The sequence below is a fragment of the Barbus barbus genome, assembly GCF_936440315.1.
Source record: "Barbus barbus genome assembly, chromosome: 20".
Lineage (NCBI taxonomy): Eukaryota > Metazoa > Chordata > Actinopteri > Cypriniformes > Cyprinidae > Barbus > Barbus barbus.
The window spans coordinates 17,608,659-17,614,963 of NC_136748.1; positions in this window are offsets into that span (position 1 = coordinate 17,608,659).

Genomic DNA, 6,305 nt, shown 5'->3' on the forward strand with positions numbered 1-6,305 from the left:
TAAAATCCATCCATGTCGCTCATGTTTTCAACAATCTCCCAAATCCATAAATTATGACCATTCTGTCTCTCATCGGTTTAGTTTCCATGGAGCATCACTGGAGTTGAATGATCAGTCAGTGCGCACTGTGTATGCGCGTTTGGCACAACTCCAGAGTGGTCTGGGAAAGACTCAAAGCTGTGTGTGTGTGTCTCTGTGTATAAGAGGTGGGGAAGCCCATATGGTGGAAGAAAAATGCACAGCGGGGGGAATGAGATATGAGTGCATAAAGAGTGGGCTGTTTAAGAATGCAGCCATCAGCATTTGAACCGTCTGTGTTTGTGAGGGAGTCCCTGCTGCAGTGGAACAGAGTGAGGTCATCCTACAGAAGGAGGCGGGGCTTACTGATTGACAGGCTGCTCTGTGGGGTTAAATGAAGCTCAAGTGAAACGCTGCATTAATATTTCACAGCACACACACATACACGCTGCAGGGCAGCAACACAATGGCCACTGAAAGATAACAGGCTTGCATTACAGTAACAAGAGGAACCGAAAACATCCACGTAAACACACTCTATCAAGAAGCTCAAAGGGGAGTTTGCGGTTCACACTTCACACACACACACACACACACACAGAGAGAGAGAGTAAAGGCTGTGTTGTTGATTGATATTGTAAAACGCATACACATTTAGAACAGGTCACATTGAACAGCATCGTTTTAAGATCTCAAAATAACTTGGGTGGGGTGAGACATAGGCTATGCCATGATTGACCTACAGCTCCAATCCTTATTCAGCCTTTGAAGGGATCATTTTTATAATTCACTCAAAAATAAACATTCTGTCAATATTCCCCATCACGGTGTACCGAGTGAAAAGGGAATGGCAGCGGCTGCTGTCGAGCTCCAGAAATGACAAAAAAATACCATAAAAATACCACAAAACTACTTCAAATTATTTGTGTACTACAGTTTTAATCTTCTGAAGCCATATAAACCAAATATTAACTAATTAGTAAAACTGAAAATTGTCTCTATCACTATCTCTATCAAATCGTCATTTGCACTGCGTTCGATTCGTGCCAGGTTTTTTTTTTTGGCGTTTGACATCATTTATGGAGTCCCTATCTGCATTTTATTGTCAATGTATATTTAATATAATCTGACACATATTACGATTGCGCAACTATGTGCAAATAAAAGTGAGCAAATAAATAAATAAATGTGACCCTAGACCACAAAACTAGTCATAAGTCGCACGGGTATATTTTTGTAGCAATAGCCAACAATACATTGTATAGGTCAAAATTATCGATTTGTCTTTTATGCCAAAAATCATTAGGTTATTAAGTAAAGATAAAACTGATAATACTGTAAATAATACTGTATATAATAGTCATTTTTGATTAGTAATATGCATTGCTAAGAACTTCATTTGGACAATTTTAAAGGCAATTTTCTCAATATTTAGATTTTTTTGCACCCTAAGATTCCAGATTTTCAAATAATTATATCTCAGCCAAATATTGTCCTAACCTAACAAACCATTCATCAATGGAAACCTTATTTATTCAGATGATGTATGCATATCATTTTCAAAAAAAGGACCCTTATGACTGATTTTGTGGTCCATGGTCACAAATAAATAAATAAATACTGACAAATTCAGTGTCACACAAAATTATTATTATGGAACATGACAGAGATGTTTATTTTATGCCTTAACACTATTTGGCTGCTTTTTTAAATTTATTTATTACAAAGCTAAATATGATTCATTTTCTATAGCCACACTCTCTTTCGTGCATTTACTTACGCAGCTAAACAATCCCAATACTCCCTTATATGTTTCAAAACATATTATGCTAACTAGAAAGTTTATTGATTATTCACCTTTCTGCTGCTCTCACCTCTCTGTAATTCAGTGAGAACTCTAGCAAAGATCGGTCAGATGAATTTTTCTGACCAGTTTTCCCAGGATTCTGTCCTTCAGGACTACAGCGCCTCTTTGATCTATTCTCTCCATTTTCAGCTCAAGCGGCCCTTGCCAGGATGTATTCTCGTGTCAGTCTAAGTGCATTTCTTTGCTTGGTTGCTCACTTGGGCCTTTAGTTCTGCCACTTTGTAAAAGCTGCTTGGAGACAATCGCCACTGTTATGCGTGCTATAAATAAAGTTAATTAACTTGAATTCAATTTTCCTTTTTTCTTTTAACCGTGTACAGCGAGTCCTTCCCATAATCCCTTCTCCCTCTCTCTCTCACTGGGTGTTCCTGCTATGTCCGTCTCTTTCCCCAGTTTCCATCTGTTCCTTCTCCTCCCACGCTTCCATCCGAGGGATGGATGGATGGATGGATGAGGAGATTGTGAGGGTTTTGATATGTGTATGTTTGTGTTGTGTGTAGGAGGGAGGTGCTGATAGGACAGTCATCTGCTGTAACAGTTTGCCCTTGACTGGACACCTCTGTGGGAAATGCATAATTTGTACCACCTTGTGTCAGCAGTCTTGAGTAGCTTCAGAGCGGAACAGCTGTAAGAATTAGTGTGCATGTGTGTGTGTCTTGTGTTTGTTGATTCGTATTAATTAGAGAAGTTACACAATTCTTAGAGGGTAGAAGCACTTTAAGAGGACAACAGATGCATTAATTATTTTGTTTGTTAATATTTACAAATATTCCTTAGAGGAAAAGTTAACTCATTGAAGCATGTGATTAATTAAATATGAAATATTTATATTACGTAATGTGATTGCTATGTATACAATATGTACTTAGAATTACATTTACATAAAATAGTCAAATAGTAATTGAATATGATGTGTTTATGTATACAGGTGCATCTCAAAAAATTTGAATATCATGAAAAAGTTCTTTTTTTTTTGTAACTTATTTCAAAAAGTGAAACATTCATATATTCTAGATTCATTACATGTAAAGTAAAACATTTCAAAAGTTTTTTTGTTTTAATTTTGATGATTAGAGCTTACAGCTCATGAAAGTCAAAAATCAGTCTCTCAAAATATTAGAATATTTCCTAAGAAAAAACAAAAAAAGGATTTGCAAAGCAGAAAAGTTCAAGTTCTTTAAAGTATGTTCATTTATGCACTCAATACTTTGTCAGGGCTCCTTTAGCACAAACTCCAGCATCAGTGAGGAATGGCATGGAAGCGATCAGCCTGTGGCACTGCTGAGGCACTACCTTCAGCTCGTCTGGATTGTTGGATCGACTGTTTCTCATCTTTCTCTTGAAAATATCCCATAGATTCCATATGGGGTTCAGGTCAGGCATGTTGGCTGGCCAATTAAGCACAATAATATGGTCAGCAAACAACTTGGAAGTGGTTTTGGCACTGTGCTAAAGTCCTGCTGGAAAAGCAAATCAGGAAATCGCCATAAAGCTTGTCAGCAGATGGAAGCATAAAGTGCTCCAAAATCTCTTGGTAGACAGCTGCATTGACTTTGGACTTGGACAACACCAGCAGATGTCACGGCACCCCAAATTATCACTGACTTTGCAAACTTCACACTGGACTTCAAGCAGCTTGGATTCTGTGCCTCTCCATTCTTCCTCCAGACTCAGAATCAGAATCAGAATGATCTTTATTGGCTAGGAATGTTTACACATACGAGGAATTTGTTTTAGTGACAGAAGCTCCACAGTGCAACAGAAAGACAGCAACAGGACAGGACACAGATAATAAAAGAATAATATACAAATAGGCAATGTACAAAATAGCAAAAACACAATATATAATATAGACAATTATGTGTGTACAGGTCTGATATGTGCAAATTTGAAATGAAAAAATGAAAAAATAAATGTGTGGTGAATAAATAATGTATAATAGAGTTGTGTGTTCCACGTTTAGTTTCAAGTGTTCATGAGATGGATTGCTTGAGGGAAGAAACTGTTCCTGTGTCTGGTCGTTCTGGTGCTCAGAGCTCTGTAGCGTCGACCAGACGGTAACAGTTCAAAGAGGGAGTGTGCTGGATGTGAGGGGTCTGGAGTGATTTTACCAGCCCTTTTGCTCACTCTGGATAAGTACAGTTCTTGGAGATTGGGGAGGGTTTTACCAATGATTCGCTCAGCAGTCCGGACTACCCTCTGTAGTCTTCTGAGGTCAGATTTGGTAGCTGAGCTGAACCAGGCAGTTATTGAAGTGCAGAGGACGAATTCAATGATGGCGGAGTAGAACTGTTTCAGCAGGTCCTGTGGCAGATTGAACTTCCTTAGCTGGCGAATGTTCTCACATGCACAAAGTCCTTCTTGATAAATAAAGTATATTTACTGAGTATTATTTATAAATTTCATTTATTTCATGGGACATGCAACAAAAGTACTGTCATATGCAAGCTGGATTTGAACTTGCCAAAAAAAAAAAATATTTCAGAAGTTTTCTCTTTGGTCTCATCTATAAGCAAATTAAAATCTTCACTATGAGAGAGACCTTCAGTAAGGCGCAGTTGGATAAAAGGCACAATACTGATCCAAAAGGTAATGCAAGACAGTATACACTGCAGATCCCATTAACTGAGTGAAGGGTCATGACCCCTGAGAATGCCCAGTGTGTGACACTGATACCAAGACTGTCACGCTCCAAAACAATGAAGAACATTTCTATGTCTCTCTCTCACACATGCTCACTAATCTGCTGGTGATAGATGACACATTGCTATCAACATATTTAGGGGTCACAGCTAGAGGAGTCACCTCACCTTGTTTCACTGGCTCACAAACTTTCATTAAGACATGCTTTCTCTACATGTCCCAAAGCCAGTGTAAACCATGGGTGCACTATATTCTAAGCTAATGCTGTCTGGACAAATGACAGTAAATGTCCTTGAGCAATGTCAACACCCCTCACTGGGATAATCGCCAGAGAACATGTGGATGGGCATGTGAGGAAAGGGCATATGGATCCATGGGCAATCACTATCTTCTGGAAATAACTCAATGTGTCAGAAGAATTTACAATGAAATTAGGTGGTATTAATTTGGTGGGGTTTGAAACATGACAGAATTTTATTTTTTTTAATTTTTTTTTTGATGATGAACTATCCCTTTAATGTCTCTAATGGTTCTGTATAGGTTTTGACAGGACATCAGACAAACTTTCTCATGGCTGTGTGAGAATGTGAGCTCACCCTACAAAAATCTAACTCCCTGGAGTCTCTTGTATTGATTCGCTGCTCTCTGATGTAAGAATTGAGCTGGGCTGCCAATCAATGACAGGATCAGAGCAATAATACCAATGAAACATGAGCCAATGTCCAGAGAGAGACCACTACAGAGAAAGCTTATTCCATATTACATACATTTATTTATGATCATATTTTATGATCACTTTCACTGAACATTTCCATTGCTTTTTACATGCCGTTAAATCAGTGACATTTACTGAATGTTACATCACAAATGTGACTGATTCGTACCCGTGCAAAACTTGCCTCATCAGCGCTAGAATGTTCTGGGTGGTCACCAGGCTGTTGCTATGCAGTTGCTAAGGTCTTCTGAGAGGATTTTATCTAAAGTGTTTGATAAGTGTTTGTCAGGGTTTTTTGGGTGCCAGGGTCTTGCTAAGTGTTTGGTAATTGTGAATAATTTGTAGGGCATTGCTAAGTGTTTGATAGGATATTCTGTGTGGTTCCTAAGTCATTCCTAACTGTTGGCTATGGTATTTTGAGTGGTTGCTAGGATGTTGCTAAGTGTTAAGGTATTTTGAATGATTGCTAAGGCTATGTTAAGTGTTTTTTGGGGTATTGTGTGTGGTTGCTGGGGTGTTGCTGAGTGTTATGGTATTTTGAATGATTTCTAGGGCTGTGATAAGTGTTTATTTTGGTATTGCTAAGGTTTTTCTGAGTGTTAGGGTGTTTTGAATGATTGCTAGGATGTTGCTAAGTATTTGTTAGTGTATTGTAGGTGTTTGCCAGAGTGTTGTTAAGCATGAGGGTATTTTATAACTAGCAAGGAAATTGCTAAGTGTTTGATAGGATGGTCTGTGTGGTCTCTTAGGCATTGCAAAGTGTTGGCTATGATATTTCGGGTGTTTGCTAGGGTGTTGCCAAGAGTTAGAGTATTGTGGGTGGTTGCTAGAGTGGTGTTTCTAAGCTTTGTGGATTTTGAATGATTGCTGGGGGGGGGGTCAAATTATTTGCTAAGGTGTTCTGTCTGGTTACTTAGCCATTGGTCTCAAACTAAGTGTTTATTAGGGTCTTGAGTGTTGTTACTAGGGTGTTGCTAAGTGTTAGTGTATTTTAAATGATTGCTAGGGTGTTGCTAAGTGTTTGATAGGATGTCGTTGGTAGATGCTATGGTGTTGCTAAAT